Source organism: Bidens hawaiensis, unplaced genomic scaffold (assembly GCF_021521415.1).
Source record: "Bidens hawaiensis isolate Kalapana, Puna unplaced genomic scaffold, B.hawaiensis_p1.1 tig00007577_1, whole genome shotgun sequence".
Lineage (NCBI taxonomy): Eukaryota > Viridiplantae > Streptophyta > Magnoliopsida > Asterales > Asteraceae > Bidens > Bidens hawaiensis.
Genome location: NW_027491528.1, coordinates 512,458 through 534,926, shown reverse-complemented (window position 1 = coordinate 534,926; position 22,469 = coordinate 512,458). Strand labels below are relative to the sequence as shown.

Genomic DNA, 22,469 nt, shown 5'->3' with positions numbered 1-22,469 from the left:
TGGGATTTTTTTTCTGTTTATTTTATTAATGTTAATTTGTTGTATTTCGGCATTAGCAAATATATTTATTGGTCAATTCCGATGGCGTAACACGATAGCGACTGATTTCTCATTAGTTCATTGCTGGAAGCCGCATGTTTTGTTCACTTTTTCTTAAATATGGTAATTTGTTAAGTTTGGCATTGACGTGTTTTATTTGTGTCGTAACCCTGTATCAAACAAATTTGTGTATATGCTCTAGGCTTGTTACGATACCAAAACTAAATGCAAAATTCAAGAGTTTGGGGACCGTTTTAACGAGGTAACATCCGACTTACTTGTTTCTTTGAGTTGTTTGACTCATTGTGATAATTTTCCGGCATTTTCTGTTCCAAAAATATTACGATTAGTCGAGTTGTACCCATATGATTTTGATGAAAATGACAAAAGAAGACTCCCGGTTGAACTCGCGACATACATCGATAATTTGAAAGGAGATAAACGATTTAAAAAACTTGAATTGTTTCGCAAGTCTTGTTCAATTAATGGTTCAAACAAAGAAACACCATTCCTTTGCATTGGTGTATCGTTTATTAAAGTTAGCTCTCGTATTACCCGTCGCATCCGCAACCGTTGAAAGATCCTTTTCGGCGATGAAGTATGTGAAATCCAATTTGCGTAATCGAATGGGTGATAAAAATTTAAGCAACAGTTGTATTTGTTACATTAAGAAAGACTTACTTGTCAATGTTAAAGTAGATGATGTAATTGTTAGATTTCAAATAATGAAAACTCGTAGAGAACAACTTTAATATATTTGTTATCTAATATTTTGTTTGGTAATCCTTTTTTTTATATATATGACCCGACTCGACCCGATCCGATTCGACCCGACAGTTGTATTAGTACCGACCATAAAAATTCCCGATCCCTATGAAAAAATTTTCTGGATCCGCCACTGATCATAGAACAGTATTTTGATAAACTCACACACTTCACCTATAAACCTCAATGTTACAAGGTTGTAAAAGTGTAGAAAACATGAACACATACAAACTAATGTATTGTAGACATAATAGAAATTTATTTAAGTAGTTTCTCACTAAATTACTCTTTTAACACTTGTAACAAATTTTTAAGTTAGTGATGCCTGTTCTATATCACAACAAATATGACTACTTAGAGCTTACAAACTTGCAAAGTGAGCAATTATATAATCAACATTTACAAAATATATAGAAGTGGTTGATAATGATATAAACAACAAATCAATTATATATGGATGGATGGTATTACTTAATTTACAGGAAATAGAAAAGTCTAGATATGGGCACAGGGGAATAATAGTAAATGGCAATGATGGGACCAAAAACAAAACATGCAACATGCAACATGCCTTTTGTTTTTTAAAGTGACTACTACTGCAACTCAACTAGAATCTTTTACCACTGACTCGATTCATAAATGTCGCCTAAAATTATACACTTTTCTTCTTCAATGGACTCATTCCTCCGATTTATGTATATCTATAATATATTTAAAGAAAATCTTAATGACATCTTAATTTTTAAAAGAGGTCCAACAAACATTGCTAAATTTACAAGTCTTAATGCATGTCTTAACTTCTTTTTAGAGGTAAAGATGTCTTTATAAAAATACTTATATCTTTGGCCACTTAATTTTTAACTTTTATTATATAAACAATATTACATTTTTGACCCCTTAAGTAAAAACCAACTACCCTTCACGATTTTAAAAACATCATAACTATTTCATACGTTAATATTTAAAAAAAAGAAACTACATCATAAAAACGAGAATTTTGTTCTCTTTAATTTGATTATAGTAATTCTATACTTTTTAATTTTTAAAAAATCACATGTTACGCGAATACGATTTACGACCGACAACCGGGTTCTGGCAAGGCGTTTAACATCGCCAGGTTACACCGACACTGGTTAAGCGTTCGATGTCGGGTTACATGCGTATTGACATCGGTTACGAGTCAGATGCCGTGTTACACACGTGGTGACGCTAGATCTCATGCGATAAAGCGTGGGTTACCCATCTAAAAAGACACGTGGTGACCGAATCTGGTTACGCATCCGATGATGCATTATGCGTTTATCGTCGTCAAGTTGCGCTCGTTCCGGTAACGGCTATGTGGCCGATGTTACGTTCGTTACATGTGTATCGACGTTGGTTACAAGTTTGATATCGCTTTATGCGACATACGTGGGTTTGTGTTCGTTCCAATGTTGGTTGACGCGCATAGCGATCCTAACGCGCATTACGCGCCTACTAACGTCGGGTTGTGCGTGTCATATCTACCTATTCTGATCAGTTGGAAATAACACCACCTAATTCTAACCCGTTTGAAAGATAATAACAACCCATTTTGACACGTACATAGTCACGCAATATATGTTTGCAATTTTGCACGTACATAATTACGCATAAAGAAAAATAATTACACACCTTCCATGATAATTACGCAGCATATTTTCATAATTAAGCATGACTATAATTACACATATTATACGCACACACACCTAGGTATAAAGAAAATCAATTTTTTTTCTTTGAAAAAAAAAATAGTATAGCAAAAAAAAGTAGTTTGTTTTTTAGAAAAAAAATACTTATGTAGTTTTTTTTAAAATGCTTGATTTTATGATGTTGTTTTTTATATAATAATGCCGTACAGAAAAGTTATCAATGATTTTAAAGTTGAAGAGGAAAAAAATATAAATGGATATAAAGTTCAATGGTTTAAGTAATACTAGTGTTAAAATACATTAGGAATCTTATATATAATTATATTTTTGTTTAACGTTAAACATTTATTATTGTTTCTCTCTCTCATATGAATGGAGAAACAATATGGGAGAGACTATATACTCTATAAATACAAGTTCAGTCCTTATAACAAGCAAGTGACTTACTCAACTCTTTGGTTAAGTAGAGTCTTAGAATTAATCCATCGACATGATTAAGTTATACGTGTGATATTTATGCTAATAAATTGTAAAGTTGAGCCAAATTGAGTCAATGAGAAAACGTATGGTCCTCTTGCAAGACCTAATCGCATAGCATGATACGTACATGAGACGATTACGCTAACAATACTTTATTGATATACGTTACTGTTCATACATTACATATGTTAAGCCTAGAGAGAATCCGACATGATAATGTTACACGGAGAATAAATATGGCACAGATCTGTACACATCTTCACTAGGAAATGCCTATTTATAAGCTACCCCCATTCGTTAATAATCACTAATGATGAGGTCTCTCATTCGTGAGACACACCTAACGAATAAGGCTTCCCATAACGAATGACCTCCCATTCGTTAAACATCCTCAACGAATGAGCCTACATTCGCTAAACATGCTTAGCGAATGAGCCATATTACATTAAACATACCGACTAAACTACCCTTAACTTATTCGATCAGCTGCGGACAACAAACATGCACAGACAGCCAAGCAGACCATCTCAAGTTTAATTTGAAGCCTAGCCAATTCAGCTTGGAATGAAGTTCGAGTCTAGTTCGAGCTAGCCCTGGTTTGGATTATATTAGCTCGTTAACAACCTTTAAATATTGTTCGTCGCCGCATCGCGCGGGCACTCTACTAGTATATTAATAAACTTAAGTTTTAAGAGAGCTAGAGGGACTTTAGTTAGAAAGATAGAAAAGTATAGGGGTAAAAAGGAAAACTACACCTTTAAATGAGACATTGTGTGAGATATAGGGAGAGATTCCTATATTAATTTCCTTCCTCTCACAAAAACTTCATATATATTGATCAAACAAAACAACAACATTATATATTATCAACTTCAGCCTAGCTTCAAGGTAGGCATTATTATTATTCATGTTCATCTTTTAATTGTTTCTTTGATTCATAACTTGTTTATTGTACAATAACCGGATATATGTTACTGGCATTTGAATGAGCAGTATCTTTCTTACTGGGTATGTTTGATTGTTTACTGACATTTGAATCATCCACATGTTTAGATGATGGCGTTAAATTCGGATCCCCTACGAAGACGAAAGAAGAAGAAAATCCAAACGCAATCAACGGATCAGATTATCCCAACGTGGAAATCCGAAGCTCAACAACAAGTATACAACTCCAAGCTATTACAAGCCCTCCGACACCCCCGAATCACCTCCACCCCATCAACCGTTCATGAGACGGCTGACCGAGTCCTTGCGGTAACTGCCAAAGGACGAACTAGATGGAGCCGAGCCATACTCAAAAACAAACTCAAGATTAAGTTTAGGAAGAACAATAAAAGGCAGAGAGCCTCGGCTACAGGAAATAATCGAATAAAAAAGCCGAGGCTCAATGTTTTGAGGCTGAAGACCAAGAATTTACCCGCGGTGCAAAGAAAAACACGTGTGCTGGGACGGCTAGTTCCTGGCTGCCGAAAACAGCCGTTGCCGGTTGTGTTGGAAGAAGCCACGGATTATATAGCCGCCCTTGAGATGCAAGTTAAAGCCATGGCTGCTCTTGCAGACATTCTCTCAGCCGCCTCCACTTCGCAGCGGCAGCGGCGGCCGAGCTTGTGATATACTTAGGCACTTTTTTTTCCCTTCTATATGTTCTGCAGTGTGTAATTAAATTCATTCTCTTCTCTTTTGTTTTTTACTATTTTGTACGTGTTACACCCACCAAGGTAAAAATCGTCCATTTCCATGATTCTAGTGTCCATTCTCAAATTCATTTGATCCGCTTGCTTAATAATTACTGTATCATCGGGGTTTTCAACTAACGAGATCACGTTGTGGAGACACCCGGACATTTTGAAAAAACATGTTGAACTGACGGGATTCATTAGGCGTTCTAACGAAATTCTCTTTGTCTTCAAATGAGATTTCTTTAGCTTCTGACTAGATTTTTTCGTCTTCTGATGACATAAACTTTTGCCTTCCGCCAAGATTTTCTAACAGGTGACAGAATCCTGTTGGTTGAAAATATTGTCAGGTGATGATTATTAAGTAGACATGTCGACTGGATTTTGAGACTGCCCTTTTATAAAAAGAAAAACTAGTTAATTAAATAGACATTTTGTTTATTTGAGTGGTAAATGAATATTTTGAACATTTCCCTTCTTTATCGCACATCATCATAGGATAGGAGAATCATTTTTTTATTAAATTTCTAGATACAATATAAAAGCAACAGATAAATTTCTATAGATAACAAGTAATTAAGGTGGGATTTATGTTACTTCATGCTATAAAGAGATTGATAGATTAGTGATCAATGTGCAATTAACTCGATAAATGATATTAAAGAATAAAGAATGCATAAGATGGCATAGATTATATTATATTATATTATAAACAAAGCAATCATTTAAAAATTAAAAGTCGATCAAGTTGCAACTTTTTTGGAAAGCCAGGCTAATCTTGCCGTCGGTCTGCGGCAAATTTTGAACCATTGCTTATTTTAGTAACCAGTTGGATGATAAAATCATACTTTATAACTCAGTGTTTAGGTACTTTTTTATGTTATGTTCATTGACATGTATGGCCTTTGAATTCTAGGTTATAATTTATAAATTAGCATGGTCTTTGATTGAGTTGTAACACAATAATTGAGATTCTCCGACTTAACTTTATTTGATTAAAATACAAATGCTTAACACCACTCCCCAAATCAACCTATTATTGGTTTGTTATCAATTTTATAACACTCTTTTTTTATGGAGGAGATCGGCACCGTACTTGTATTGAAAACCAATAAAGCTGAGAACCGAATATCGTACCGAACTTATTGGTATGGTACAGTACGGGCACATGTATTTCGGTACGAACCCACTTTGGTAGAACTTTGTTTTGTTTTTTTTGTTTGAAATCTTCAATGATCTTGGTATCAGTACATGTATGATTATCAACTAAACTGAATCAGTACATGTATCGGTATGGGATGGATACCAAATTTGCTAATTGGAATGGGTACTGGTTGAACTATATGATTAATAATTGGTTGAACTTTTTTTTTATTTGTTGAAAGTTAATCAGGAAATGGGTTATCAAGAAAGTTGAAGGGCTAAGTGAAAAATTTAATAATTTAGTATTTTGTTAAAAATTTGAATTTTTGATTTCTCGTTTAGTTTATTTATTTTCATGTTTATATTACTAGCTTGAGTCAATATGTTTAGGAAGTTAATTAGTATAAAAAGTTAGTTAGGGGTATGTAATTAGTGTGTTAATAATTATAGTAAACAAAAAGAATCAATCTTAGTTAAAATCAAATTATGTATATGTGTTCTTGAGTCTGATTTCTAACAATTTAATTTTTGGACATAAATATGGTAGTTCCCAATAAAACCTGTACGTATTTCAAACGTGTCATACACCAAGTCCTAAAATTTTAATACCGATACCTATGTAGAATAGGTCAAATCAATAATATTCAAGAAAAAAATCTCATCCCACAATTCATTAAATACATTATTCCTCTACCTTATATTTCCGAAACCACTTGAAATTCAACCCCTTTTGCATCATTTTTTAAGAAATTAAACTTTACATGAAGTTATAGTTTGAAAATATGTTTGGAATGTATTGGTGAAAGATGTGAGTTATGGTTATATGAAGGACTAAAAAAGATGTAATGCAGTTAAAGTTAAAAATCATGGATACATGTGGTTTTGTCATATGAAAGCCGAACACCAACCAAAGCTTTTTGCCACATAAGCAACCAACTGTCTACTTCTTTTTAAATTTTAATTAAATAAAATATTGTAGGCATGAAAAAGGAAAAGGACATTGGTTAAGTATACACCACATGGAGGGGTCATGATAAAGACAAAAAAAACAGGTGATAATTCATATACTTTAAAAAAATTAACACTTTTTTTTTCAAATTTATGATAAAAGTAGATGCTACTATATATATTATTTGTTGACATAAATAAATCAGTTAAATAAATATATAAATGATATGTTTATATTGAGAAGTTGACATGGTCTAATCCATGAAATAATGTAGCTTGTACTAGACAGTGTAGTAGATTAGGTTTATATTATGGGTGCTTTATGTAACATCAAGTTACATGTATAGTCTCTATACTGCCACTATTTTAATTAATTTTTTAACACTCTCACGTAATAGTAATATTAAGAGCATGTTTGGGATTGAGTTTGAAAAGTGCTTATGGCTTTTCAAAAAGCCATTTTGAAAAGCCGGAATTTGGGGCTTTTGAAAACTGCTTTTTAACCCTTTCAAAAAACTAAAATAAAAGGTTTTTTATGATTGCCAAACGCCATTTAACTTATTGGCTTTTTGAAAAAGCCAATAAGCCAATAAGGTGATTTCAAACTCAATCCCAAACATGCCCTAAGCTCGGGACTCGGGAGAGATTAAGTTTGTAGATGTAAAAAGACAAATTAAAATTAAACTAACCTAAAACTAAACACTTAAAAAGACTAAACTAAGCCAGTCCAGCCCAAGTATAAAAGCCCAATTTCTTGATATTGGCCCAAGTGTTAACTTGTAGTTGTTTTAAACGAATCAATCACAAGCATGACACATGACACTCAAATGAGAACAGAATAAGCCCAAGTTGAAAGTTAATTAGCAAAACCAATTACACTCAAATCACGTATATTATATATAATATACAGCCAGCCCAAGGCCCATTCAACAAAAGCATGAACATGAAGCAAGTGCCCACATTACGTTAGGCAAAAGCCGTAATAATATCCATGTATTAAAAACCGTTATTTTACTTGTATCGGATTAGGTTAAAAAATGGTACAACCGGTTAAATCAGGTTATGTCGGGAGGTTCAACCGATTGAATAGTTTGCCTTATAAATTTCTATAAATGTAACTTTAATTCAAGAATAAACCAAAACTAAATAATTTCATAACAAAAAATAATCCAAAAGTTAATCCATATTAAAAAAAATAATGCAAAAACACTCAATTTTTAAAAAACAGTTATAAAGTTTACACGTTTGAATGTTAATTGTTGGGTTAAAATTAACTTTGAAAAAATATGGGATACAAATATCAAAAATTTCTCGAACTTAAAATCGGTTTGCCGGTAAAAACCGGTATTTTTGACAAAAACCGCCGGTACGACGTTCTAACAAACCGGCCAAAAATACCGGACTTAAAATACCGGCATCCTGTGTAAAATCCGGTTTAACCGGTTCAACCGGCCGGTTTGAACCGGTTTTTAAAACAATGCGTAACATTATTTTGTTACTAAAGGCAATATCAGTCGACAAAATCAATTTTCCTTCATTTCTTTCCTTGAAACAAGCCAAACTGTGAAACACGATTTTTCTTGGTTTCCTTCCAATTACCTCATTTAATTAGACTCAAAAACACAACATTAAAGTTTGAATTAAACTTGTTATTGGACTTGCAACAAGTGCATTTAATTAGGCGGTATTTGATTTTAAAGCTAATCAGTATTAGCAGTGCGAATTTTTTTAAAAAAAGGAGACTAGTGTTGTGAATGAGATCACAAAGAAGGCGATGAATACAGTTGGTGGGTGCATGGCTTTATTTTGGATTTTTTTTTTAAATAAATAATTATTCCATGAAATAATAACCAAGTTTTATTTCTGTTTTAATTAGGTTATTGATGTAAAATTTTTGTTATATTTAGGTCACTTATTATTTATTAAGTGTTTTAATCATAGGTATTTGACTTGTAACAGCTCATCTAGTTATTTTTTTTCTTATTTTATCGTCATTTAGTAATTCTTTTATGACAATATAATTAAAAGGTTTCTATATTTTTTTGGTGTGGCTACAATTTAAAATTTATACCATTAAAAATTTGAATATCACCCAAGTACTTTTCCAAATTTTTATAAAAAATTTGGTATTTTTTTATAAAAAAACCGTAATATTTATAAAGAAATTGGTGATTTTTTTTCATTATTTTTAAAAAAAAATTCGCACATTTTTTCAATTTTAAAATTATTTTTTGAATTTTTTTTACTAATTTTTGTAATTTGTAAAATATATTATGGACTGTCAAAATATTTGAAAACAAAAACCTTTATAACCTGCTATCCAGCTCAAATATCTATGATTGAAACACTAACTAAATAAATGTTAAGTATCACACCCCGACCAAATGCGGCGGAACATGCCGAGGTGTAACGATTTCTCATAAGCATACGACACTATTTAATCGACAATATTTAATAAACTCAATTCATTTCACAACATCGAAAATGTCACATAACAATATTCATAACAAGTCATAACAAAATATAGCAAATCAAATATTGTTCATTTTTGCTAATATCCTAATGGTATTTATGACGTTTTCTTCAAGCATCCAAAATCAACCAAGATGTAAGCCTGTAACATTTCATAAAATAAATTTTGTCAGCACAAAGGTTGGTGAACAATTCATAAGTACGAAACAATAAATAAACGCCATAATTTGGATAAAATCACTAATAGAATTACGTTAGCGACACCTAACTATAATGGGATACCAAATAGTCTAGGATTTAATAGATTATCGTTAATTGCATTACCTTAACGACACCTTGCTACAAGGGTATGCCAAGTAGTTTAGGATTTATAAATTCAACTAACCGAAAGCGACAAACACATAGACATATAAGCATAGAACACCAAATCGAGCAAGTATTTAAGTAAAGTATACAATAACGTTTGTGGTTTAAGACTAGGGACGTGCAACGGTTCAGATCCGCGAGAACCGAACCAGAACCGGAACCAAACCGAAACCGAAAATGACTAAAAATTAGAACCGGAACTGGAACCTATTCAAGTAAACAGGTTCGGTTCCAGAACCGATAAAGTCGGTTCTCGCTAATCGGTTCTGGCCGGAACCGTTTCCGTTGTATATTTATCAAATAAGTTGTGCAAACTTTGCAAATTACAAAACAAGTTTATATAATTATATGTCTTCTTTCATGGTAAAATTCATTTAGATTACAACATGAGCATCCGTTATATTTTTTATTAAAACCTAATTGTTGAAATTAAATAAATCATTAGCAACGATAGATTAAAGGAAGATCATATCATTTTATATTAAATTACCTTGATAGATTAAATCAAAATTGATCATAGTTGCTAGGTCTTGAATGCAAAGAAAGAAGATTTGAATTATATAATGATTGAATGGATGCTGTAACACCCCGGCTAAAGCGGAATACGTCCGAGTGTGACGTACAGATTGCCCAAAACACATGTGACACTATTAAGTGACAATATTATCATTAATTAATTTAAACATCAAGTACACAAGTTTGTAACAAGAAATACAAGAACACTTAACAACTTGTCCATTTATTAATATAACCTAAGTTCTAGTGTCTTCTCCGTTTCATCCTCTAATAATTGTACCTATAACATATATATAAAATAAAGTCAACTAAATGAATAGTTGGTGAGTTTCCACAAGTTTTGATATACGTACATAAAAATGATACAATTCCATGAACAAGTGTAAATGAGCAAGTAAGGTCCTTTCCAACAGGGATTGTGCACCAGCGTACTCAGATACGCGCAAGTAAGGTCCTTTCCAGTTGGGATTGTGCACCAACGTACTCGGATAATGAGGCCCTTTTCCACTCATAACATCAAATGTATTGAGCGTAAAGGGGGCGTATGATCATACTATCTTGAAGTAATCCATGAGCAAGTAATTTGTAGCAAGTAACAAGTAAACACACAAGTACATGATGCAAATTGTAGTTTTGTAAATAATAAATAAAAGGAATTGAATTTTGATAGGATATTATGCTACCCCCAAAAGTAATAAAAAGGGGGTGTGAGAAACTCACCTTGAAGTTGAAGACAAACTTGAAATAAAACTGAAAGCGCGTAAATAAAACCGAAGCAATTGAACTTCACAAACTAAAATTAAAAGTACAAAACAAATATTAACTAACGACTTATAACAAGTAGACAAATCAGGTTGTCAGAATTTAGGAGTGTTGAATGTACATATTATTATGGAGTTGGATATTATAATATGATTTTATACATTAACGAATTTTAACGAATTTATTACTTAATTATTAATTTAATATTAGTTTACATTATGAGATTAATATCAAGTTTGTATATTTTAAGGGTTACAGAAATATTGATGTCAACGATATATTTTTATTTTGAAAACCGAATATGTTAACGAATTTTAAGGTTTGAGATTCATAATGTTTATTGACGGGTTTGAGATTCATAATGTTTATGAGTTTATGGGTTTCTAACGGAATTTTAGTTTGAGAATAATCATGTTGGCGTTTGGAATTTATAATGTTCACGACGAGATTGTATATATATTTATATATTTGTTTCGCGAGTTTTAACAAGCGGTTTGGGTTTGTAAAAGTTGATTCTTGAACGAAAATTGTTAATGGAAATCAAAACATCTTTTATTTAACTATAAAACTAATATTATTTGTTTTGTATGATTTTGTAAATATATACTTGTTTTATTATATTTAACAAAACAGTTTAAAAAACATATGAAAGGGTACACTGTGACCCGGGTTCGAACCCGGGTCTCCATGACCAAACAAAGCATACACCACCACAAGACCAATTCAGTATTGATGATAAAAGATGAAAATAAAAGTTTATAAACACACTCTCATATTCATCATCATCCTAACAAACCCTAGATTTAATTCCTTTAATCCGTTCCATGTTTGCCCAATCTTTGTTAGGGGTTTTGTTAATCGGGTAAAAACTATAACAATTGATATAAAAATTACCTCGTATCGTTACGAATTGACGGAGAACCATGGGTTGGCCGGAACAAAGTTTGACGGCCGATTTGATGTTATTAGAGCGTTGTTTGTATAGATTTAGGCTTGCGAAAAGGTTTGGACGATGATTTGGGTACTATTTATAGTTCCAATAGTGCCGATTAGTTGTTATTTCGAGTTAATACGATTTTGATTATAATCCGATTAATGAACGATTAATACGAGTTAATTTGGTTGTTAATGACGAAATAAATTGTATATTATTGTTTAAAATTACTGGAGATGACGTTTGGAATGTTTAACGGATTAAAATAATGCGTAAACGGGGATATTAGGAGTCGCCGGAAAATCATGGTCGCTGCCGGAATGGGGCGCCGGAAAACCGAAGTGGAAGGTGACGGTAGGGGAGGGCTGGCAACATTTTTTTTTTCATTATTATTATTATATTGTATTTACAATTTCAGCCCTTAGACTTTTATATATCTTTTAAATAGAATTAATATAAATTTACATTTTGGACCTTGTACTTCTAAATGTTATATAAATGAATTAAAAGTTAATGTTTCAGAAATATGTTCGTATTATACTCGGATAGTTCGGGACTCGTTTAAGTAAGCATGTTAGAACTTGGAGTTTCGTTATTGAACAATATGAAATAGATAAACAACGAATAACGACTATAACACGTCGTAAATATTATCAAATAAATAAACAATAATAAAAGAATTATACGAATACATCGAAACATCAAAATGAGTCGGTTGACGAGCACGCATAACACGAAACTTGAAATATACATTTATATTTATACATATATTCATAAATAAAACCGGAAATTTAAAATGGGTCGGGTTTTCGGGTTTGAAAAGTAACAAATGTTACAGATGCGGGTTAATAAGTTACTCTATAAAAAACGGGTATTATTTAGTTAAAACGTTTTTAATATTCCGGTTCTTCAGTTCTAAGTCTAGAACCACCGGTTTTACCCGGAACCCAACCGCGAACCGTTTAATGAAAATTCTGAGAACCGAGAACCGTAATGTAACACAGGTTAGCGGTTCTGAGGCACTGGTTCGTTTCCGGTCCCGCGTTTCGGGCGGTTCCGAACCGTTTTTTGCTCACCCCTATTTAAGACACAAGTACAAAACATTTAGATTAAATAAGATGAAATGTCACCCCCAAAATAAAAGATAGAAAACGGGGTATGAAAGTACTCACGTTCAAGTAATAAACTTGAAAAGTTGATAATTTGGAGATTTTCCGGAACGACAGCTTTAACGTATGAAGCCTAAATAAAAGAAAGTCTTGGATTTAGAATGGTTGTCTTGAAGATCTTTAAATAAAATAATTGTTGCAAAAGGTAAACAATTAAAGTTCAAGGTTTAAAATAAAACTATTTAAGAATTTATAATAATAACCCTTTAAAAATGTATGTTTGCTCGAAACTGGGTTAAAGTATCTAACCTTAATATTTAGTTAACCAATGTTAAGTAATAAGGTGGGAAAAATGCTAAAATGCAAGTTCCATTGGGCTAAAGATACTAAAACGGGTCTTTAACGAGTGTTCGGGTTGTTGGTTCGGGTCTTGATAATTGGTCAAACCCAAAGTCAACTTTTCAAAATAATGAATGTTATGAGATAACTCAATAAAACTTTATAAGACTTAACCAAGTATGTAGATCTATTGCTTTAGAACTAACAACGAACGTTAAGCGAGTGTTCAGTTTTGTCAGTCCAAACTTTGTTATGAGATCAAGTTGGATTCAACATTTCCAAGTGCTTAAGAAAATAATTAAAATCAGTTTGTAAACTATTTTTAAAGAAATATACAAGTCTTGATAGCTAAAAACACACTTATGTGTCTTAAGCGAGTAAAAATCGAATCGGTTCGGTTTCCATCTCACAATACGTTCTTTGATGGTCTCCACATGCCCAAATAACAAATAACTTGTATAAATGAATTTTAGAAACTTAAATCTAACATAAAGCATGTCTAAAACAATTATTTAACAAAACTAGTAACAAGTTCGGTTGACGGTTTGGACTATTTACGGTTAAACCGAGGTTAGTCTCTACAAATCCCCACTATGGAACTTCATAAATATGACAAACAAACTAAAAAGAGCATAAGTTAAACATGGTTAGTATATATAAACAAGTTATATAAGTATATATATATATATATATATATATATATATATATATATATATATATATATATATATATATATATATATATATAGGATGAGTATCAATACAGAACCCTTAAATTATTTAAGAACTTGAAGGAACCATTGAAAACTAACGTTTTTTTATAAAAAAATTTGTATGTTAATGTAATTTGAGTGTAGTTTCATCATTTTGTATATCTATATTTATAATTACAGTTTTGAAAATTAGTTTTTATACATAACTATGTTTTATTTTATACCTATGTAAATTGTTAATATATAAATTTTACACATATGTAAACTTGTGATTTATATATGTAATCAACATTTTTTATATAAAATATGATAAAACTACTCTTAAATAATGTTAGTATATAAAAAAAATTAAAAAAATGTTTGATTGTTTAGGGTTCCTAACAGTTCTTAACTTTTTTTGAGTTCTTAAATGATACCAACCCTATATATATATATATATATATATATATATATATATATATATATATATCCAGAACACGAAGTTCTCCATGAAGCCTTGCCTTACGAGGTCCGAAACTTAACCAAACGGAGTCGGAGAAGTAACTACCAAAGGTAACAAGGGGTATTATTATGTATATGTTGTACAACCATAAACAAGTGTTAGTAAAGTTATATGAACAAATTAGAAAGAAAAATTAAACTTAGTTTGACATTTGAAAGTCACAACTTCAAGAATACTAAGAAATTAACAACCTTGAATCTATGGAGTTTGAGAGAGAATTTAGAGATGTAGCAAGAGTAAAATGAAGAAGATGAGTGTGTATATATAGGGTAAGAGTCAAGGCTTCTTTACAAGTTTCCTTTTATGTTTATCTGAAAATAGGTTGGTTAAACAAACAAGCAAAGCACAAAACACAAGAAAAATCCGAAATATGTGTCTAGGGTCCCTAGGCGTCGCGCGGCCTCCCCCTTGCCCTTGGTCACGTGACGTGGCGTGACCGGGAGGGGGGAGGGGGGCTGGCCCAGCACGTCTTTTGTGGTTCGTTTGTGCGTCTGGAAGTTCGTTTTTGATGTAATTTGCTCGTTTTAAGTCCGTTTTCGAATCCGTAAAAGAGGTTTTTCAAATTGAACAAATGGGAATGTTTTGGTAACATAAAATCCAATATTTTATAGATCATGAGTTTTGGTTTACAAAGAGGGTCGGTTTACAACATAAAACAACACGAATATGAATACAATCGAGACTCGAATTTGACAAATGTCACATTATACCCTACTTTAGGGAATTTTGTCCCGAAATTAAGATTAAGAAGACGATGCAAACAAATGTGGATACTTCTTTTTCATTGCGTCTTCTCGTTCCCAAGTAAATTTCGCGCCACGCCGTGATTCCCATCGAACTTTGACTAACCGAATACGACTACGCTTGGTTTTCTTCTCGTTACGATCCATGATCTCAACGGGTCGTTCAACCATGATCATCAACTCGTCGACATGTATTTCGTCGAGAGGTATATGGATATTTCCTTCGGCTAAGAACTTTTTGAGATTCGAAACATGAAATGTCGAATGAACACCGGCAAGTTCTTGTTATAGTTCGAGTCGATAAGCTACTTTTCCAACACTCTCAAGGATTTTGAAAGGACCAATGAAACGAGGAGCTAGCTTACCCTTCTTTCCGAAATGGACTACCCCCTTCCAAGGAGATACTTTTAGAAGGACAAGATCGTCAACATTAAATTCGATCGGTTTCCCCGTTTGTTGGCGTAACTCTCTTGACGACTTCTAGCGGCTAGGAGGTTCTTACGATATTTATCAATGACATCGGTAGCTTCTTGGACCATTTGGGTCCCGTGATTTGAGCTTCACCGATTTCGTTCCAACTAATCGGGGAACGACATTTACGACTGTAAAGAACATGAAAAGGAGCCATATCAATACTAGAATGGTATATTGTTATAGGAGAACTCGATGAACGGAAGATGAGAATCCCAATTCCCACCGAAATCAATAACACACGCTCGTAGCATATCCTCGAGTGTTTGAATCGTACGTTCGGATTGATCGTCCGTTTGAGGATGATAAGCGGTGCTAAGATCGAGACGAGTTCCCAAAGCTTCTTGAAGAGATTGCCAAAAATGAGAGGTAAAACGAGCATCGCGATCGGAGATGACAGTCAATGGCGAACCGTGTCGACACACGATTTCCCGAACATAGATTTGAGCAAGCTGCTCGACAGAATACTTTTCGCGGATCGGAATGAAATGAGCGGATTTGGTTAAACGATCGATGATTACCGAAATGCTATCGTTGCCTTTTTGGGTGTTGGGTAACTTGGTGATAAAGTCCATAGCAATATCTTCCCATTTCCAAACGGGAATCGATGGTTGCTCGAGTAGACCAAAAGGTATTTTGATGTTCGGATTTGACTTTTGAGCAAGTATGACATTTAGATAAAAACAACGCTACGTCCTTTTTCATACCCGGCCACCAAAAGGTAGCACGAAGATCGAAATACATCTTATCCGCACCGGGATGAACGGAATACCGCGAATTATGAGATTCGTCGAGTATACAAGTACTAAGGTCACCGCGATCGGGAACCCACAAACGATTGAGAAAGTATAAAAGACCATCGGGTTTGGTTTCGAGTTGAAGTTCGGCTCCACATGACATTTCTTCGTACATATTACTTTCTTCGACGGAGGTATGTTGGTCTTGAAAGATACGAATTTGAAGATCGGTTTGAACAACAACGATTAGAAGCAGGACGGAGTTAACATTAACCTTTCGACTCAGGGCGTGGGCTACAACATTCGCTTTACCGGGATGGTAGCGAATCTCGCAATCGTAATCACTAAGTAATTCGGCCCATCGTCGTTGTCTCATGTTGAGATCTTTTTGGTAAAAAATATGTTGAAGGTTTTTATGATCGGTAAAAACCACACATTTCGTACCATAAAGGTAATGTCTCCAGATTTTGATAGCCAACACGACGTCACCAAGTTCGAGATCGTGAGTCCTATAGTTCTTCTCGTTGACCTTTAGTTGTCTTGATGTGTATGCGATGACTTGACCACGTTGCATGAGAACACAACCAAGGCCTTGATGGGATGCATCGCAAAATACAACAAATCGTTGTTTCCACCGGGAAGGGTTAGAAAGGGAGTATTGCAAATCATATCCTTGAGAGTACAAAAGGCTTCCTCTTGCTTCGAACCCCAAACGAATGGTTTCCCTTTGTGAGTGAGGGAGGTAAGAGGCAAAGAGATCTTGAAAAAAATTCCAAATGAAATGCGATAATATCCGGCCAAATCGAGGAAGGATCGAATTTCCGTGGGAGACGTTGGAGTTTTCCAATCCTAAACGGCCTCAATTTTAGCGGGATCAACATGAATACCTTTGTCGTTTACGAAGTGTCCTAAAAATCGAACTTCCTCGAGCCAAAATTCACATTTGGAGAATTTGGCATATAGTCGTTCGTTTCTAAGGAGCTCGAGAATGGAACACATATGATGTTCATGTTCGGCTTTAGATTTGGAAAAGATGAGAATGTCATCAATAAAGACAAATACGAATTTATCAAGGAATGGTTTGCAAACGCGGTTCATGAGGTCCATAAATACCGCAGGTGCATTTGTTAACCCGAAGGGCATAACCAAAAATTCGAAATTTCCATATCGAGTACGGAAAGCGGTTTTAGGAATGTCTTCTTCGCGAACACGTAATTGATGATAACCCGATCAAAGATCAATTTTAGAGAAACAAGTTAGTTGCGCCCTGAAGTTGGTAGAATAAGTCGTCGATACGTGGCAAAGGGGTATCGATTTTTGATGGTGAGTTTGATAAGTTCTCGGTAATCGATGCACATACGAAACGAACCATCCTTCTTTTTCACGAATAAAATCGGAGCGCCCCAAGGAGAAGAGCTAGGATGAATGAAACCTTTATCGGAAAGTTCTTCGAGTTGGTTTGATAATTCTTGCATTTCCGACGGGGCTAGACGGTAAGGAGCCTTGGCCAAGGGCATCGCGCCGGGCACAGGATCGATTCGGAATTCAATCGAACGAACGAGAAGAAGACCGGTGACATCATCGGGAAAGACGTCGGGGAAATCACGAACGATGGAAATATCTTGGATTTTCCTTTCCTTTTTGTCTTTTGTCACCGAGAGAGCTAAAAACAGAACGTACTTTTGCGGTAAGTACTTTTGCGATTGGGAGCACGACATGAGATTAAGTCTTCTAGAAGTAGCGTTTCCAAAGACATTAAGAATTTTACCGTTGACTAGCGGAATACGAATGAATTTATCGAAACAAACGACTTCGGCACGGTGCAAAGATAACCAATCCATGCCCTACTATGACATCGAAACTTCCCATTTGCATCGGGATGAGATCGATGGAGAATTTATGATTAGCAAGGATAAGAGTACAATCGCGGACGACGGAGTTGATGGTAATAGAATTGCCATTAGCGACTTTAACGGAAAATGGTCGGGAAAGCTTAGTTCGAGGCATAGCAAGTTTCGACTCAAATTTCAAAGATATAAAACTTCTATCGGCACCAATATCAAATAAAATAGAAGCCAAATGATGGTTCACCAAAAACATACCGTTCACGACATCGTTTGCCACTTGAGCTTAATTCGCATTCATCATGAAAGATCGCCCTTGATTGCCATGGTTGACTTGAGGTGCTTGTTGTGGAGGTGGAGGTGGTGCTTGGATTGCTTGGATGGGTTGGATGAGTGGTGCATTGAGTTGGGGAACTTGGGGTTAGTAGGTTTGGACTTGATAAGCTTGGTTTTGGTAGTAAGGAACGGTCACAGTTTGAGCTTGGTTGGCAAAGGTTAAACGAGGGCAATTGTTGCGAAAGTGGTTGGGATCGCCACAACTGAAGCAAGCTCGGGGTTGTTGGGGTTGGTTTCGTGGGTAGGGCGCATACCGGTTTTAGGCATTTTGGGGAAAATTTCTCGGTTGGTTTGGTTGGTTAGGTTGGTTGGGTTGGGTTCGTTGGGCGGATCGGCAAGTGATGTTGAGATAACCAAGTCGGTTACAAATGGTACATTGGCGACAAGGCATGTTTGGTGGGTGGTGAAATTGGCAAGTGTTGCATAGCGGTAAAGTATCAGTATAGGGTCTTCGGTTTTGGGGAGCTTGGGTTTGTTGTTGAGGTTGGGGTTGGGTGACGGCAAAGTTTCGGTAATTAGTCTTGGGTTTCTTCTTGTTGTTGTTGTTGTGTCGGGAAGAATTAGAGTAATTTATGGCTTGTGCTGCGGGTTCAACCTTGGCTTGGGGAGCGGGCTCGGCTTTGGCTTTCTCGGTTGGTTTCTTGAGGGTTAGAGTACTCGCCTTCACATGGTTTTCTGATAGCGCACCGGCTAAAGTGATGGCGTCCTAAGGCTCACGGGTTTGCTACTCATGACAGAGTCCTGGATTTGCATGGGTAAACCCCCAATGTATTTGTCAATTTCACGTTCGGTTGGGGTAACCAAATGAGGAACAAGTATGCTTAACTCACGGAAGTGGAGTGAGCAGCGTTATCACCACTTTCTTGCTTTAAGTTCAAAAATTTTTCCTCGAGCTTTTGGAGCTCGTGTTTAGGACAAAATTTCTTCATCATGAGTGCCTTTAGGTCAGACCATGGAAGAGCCATAGCCGTTTCCGAACCTTGGAGGTGCATAACACTACCCCACCATGTTAGAGCGGTTTCTCTAAACATGCTTGACGCGAAATTTGCCTTTTTCGCGTAAGGGCATTCGCTGTGTCGGAATACACTCTCGGTCGATTCGAACCATTGCAACAAGGTATTCGCAAAATTGGTTCCACGGAACTCGGACGGGTTGGCACTAGTAAATTGCTTGAGCAGGTAAGATGCGGGTTTGGGTTCAACGGGTGCAACAATGGGTGCGGGTTGGGCAGCTTGGATTTGGGTCACAAGTTCGGGAATCACAACGGCCATTTGCTTGACGATAAATGCGGCCATGCGTCGGTTGGAGTTCTTGCATGGATGACGGCTAACCGGAGGCATGCTAATAGATTATAAAGAAAATGGGATAAGTTTTGGGTAAAAGAAATGAATACGAGGGTGAATAAAATAAAATAAGATTTCAAATTTTTGTGATCGTGAATCCTAGAGTTAGTATGGAGAAGATGTTAGTGTTAGATAAAATATATAAAACTTTGTTTATAAATAACAAAACCGAAAACAAACGTAAAAGATTTTGAGATGGTTAAAGCTTGAAAATTTGAGATTTTGAGATTTATAGAGTCGGAAAAATCGTGCATGTACCACCATGACTTGATATTCCAACACTAAAAATAAGTTTATAAAACACCACGTTGGAGTCTAAACATGTGTACGTACCACCACAACTTTTTCATGTTTTCGACTCAAATAACGATAATAACACAATAAATTGAGATACAACGTCATGTCAAAACGCTATTCCACGTATCACTGTAGCTCTATTGTTTTGACACCAAAAATAAGGATGGCGACCGGAACGCTCGCATTCGACTACTTAAAGTATTGACATTTATAACACGATTTGTGGCCTAGAAAACGAGCATTATAACCCAACCATCCCGAAATAAACGCAACATTTAAGGGATTTGAAACAACGGGATCCAAGTTAATTTTGTAATCCATAAAACACAATGAAAAACTACCTTTTGCGTTCTAAGGTAAGGATACCTTGGAAACACTATGAAAGTGTGTGTATGTGATCATTTAGGATATTGGTGAATTTTAAACAAGTTTATAAATGACATGCTATATGAACAATCAATTATAGAGTAAACACGTATAATCACACGTATTGGACCCTAAGCATAACAATTCTAGGTCGTTACATCTAACCACCTATCTTATTGTCATGGCTTTGATACCAATCTGTCACACCCCGACCAAAAGCGGCGGAACATGCCGAGGTGTAACGATTGCCCATAAGCACACGACACTGTTTAAGCGACAATATTTAATAAATTCATATCACAACATCGAAAATGTCACATAACAATATTCATAACAAGTCATAACAAAATATAACAAAATATAGCAAATCAAATATTGTTCATTTTTGCTAATATCCTAATGGTATTTGTGACGTTTTCTTCAAGCATCCAAAATCAACTAAGATGTCAACCTGTAACATTTCATAAAATAAAGTTTGTCAACACAAAGGTTGGTGAGCAATTCATAAGTTTGAACATATAGATATATAGTAAAAATGATCCACAAAACTAGTATACGAAACAATAAATAAACGCCATAATTTGGATAAAATCGCTAATAAAATTATGTTAGCGACACCTAACTATAAGGGGATACCAAATAGTCTAGGATTTAATAGATTATCGTTAATTGCATTACGTTACGACACCTTGCTACAAGGGGATGCCAAGTAGTCTAGGATTTATAGATTCAACCAACCGAAAACGATAAACACATAGACATATAAGCATAGAACACCAAATCGAGCAAGTATTTAAGTAAAGTATACAATAACGTTTGTGGTTTAAGACCCAAGTATAAAACATTTAGTTTAAATAAGATGAAATGTCACACCCAAAATAAAAGATAGAAAACGGGGTATGAAAGTACTCACGTTCAAGTAATAAACTTGAAATTGATAATTTGGAGATTTGCCGGAACGACGGGTTTAACGTATGAAGCTTAAATAAAAGAAAGTCTTGGATTTAGAATGGTTGTCTTGAAGATCTTTAAATAAAATAATTGTTGCAAAAAGTAAACAATTTAAGTTCAAGGTTTAAAATGTAACTATTTTAAGAATTTATAATAATAACCCTTTAAAAATGTAAGTTTGCTCGAAACCGGGTTAAAGTATCTAACCTTAATATTTAGTTAACCAATGTTAAGTAATAAGGTGGAAAAAAAAATGCTAAAATGCAAGTTCCATTGGGTTAAAAATACTAAAACGGGTCTTTAACAAGTTTTCGGGTTGTTGGTTCGGGTCTTGATAATTGGTCACACCCAAAGTCAACTTTCCAAAATAATGAATGTTATGAGATAACTCAATAAAATTTTATAAGACTTAACCAAGTATGTAGATCTATTGTTTTAGAACTAACAACGTACGTTAAGCGAGTGTTCGGTTTTGTCGGTCCAAACTTTGTTATGAGATCAAGTTGGATCCAACATTTCCAAGTACTTAAGAATAAATTAAAATCAGTTTGTAAACTATTTTCAAAGAAATATACTAGTCTTGATAGCTAAACACACACTTGTGTGTCTTAAGCGAGTAAAAATCTGATCGGTTCGGTTTCCATCTCACAATACGTTCCTTGATGGTCTCCACATGCCCAAATAACCAAGAACTTGTATAAATGAATTTTAGAAACTTAAATATAACATAAAGCATGTCTAAAATAATTATTTAACAAAACTAGTAACAAGTTCGGTTCACGGTTTGGACTATTTAAGGTTAAACCGAGGTTAGTCTCTATAAACCCCTACTATGGAACTTCATAAATATGACAAACAAACTAAAAAGAGCATAAGTTAAACAAGTTATATAAGTAGAAAGGGTTCAAAGAAAATGAAAAAGTTTACTAGGAATAGTAAGAACCAAT

General features: G+C 34.5%; 1 pseudogene across 1 annotated transcript; it reads left to right on the top strand.

Annotated features, from left to right (window-relative positions):
• Positions 1 to 3,744: 3,744 nt before the first annotated feature.
• On the top strand, positions 3,745 to 4,565 carry LOC143635551 (transcription factor bHLH147 pseudogene; annotated as a pseudogene). Its single transcript, XR_013154075.1, has 2 exons — positions 3,745 to 3,842; positions 4,008 to 4,565. The product of XR_013154075.1 is annotated as a transcription factor bHLH147 pseudogene (transcript).
• The last annotated feature ends 17,904 nt before the right edge of the window (positions 4,566 to 22,469 follow it).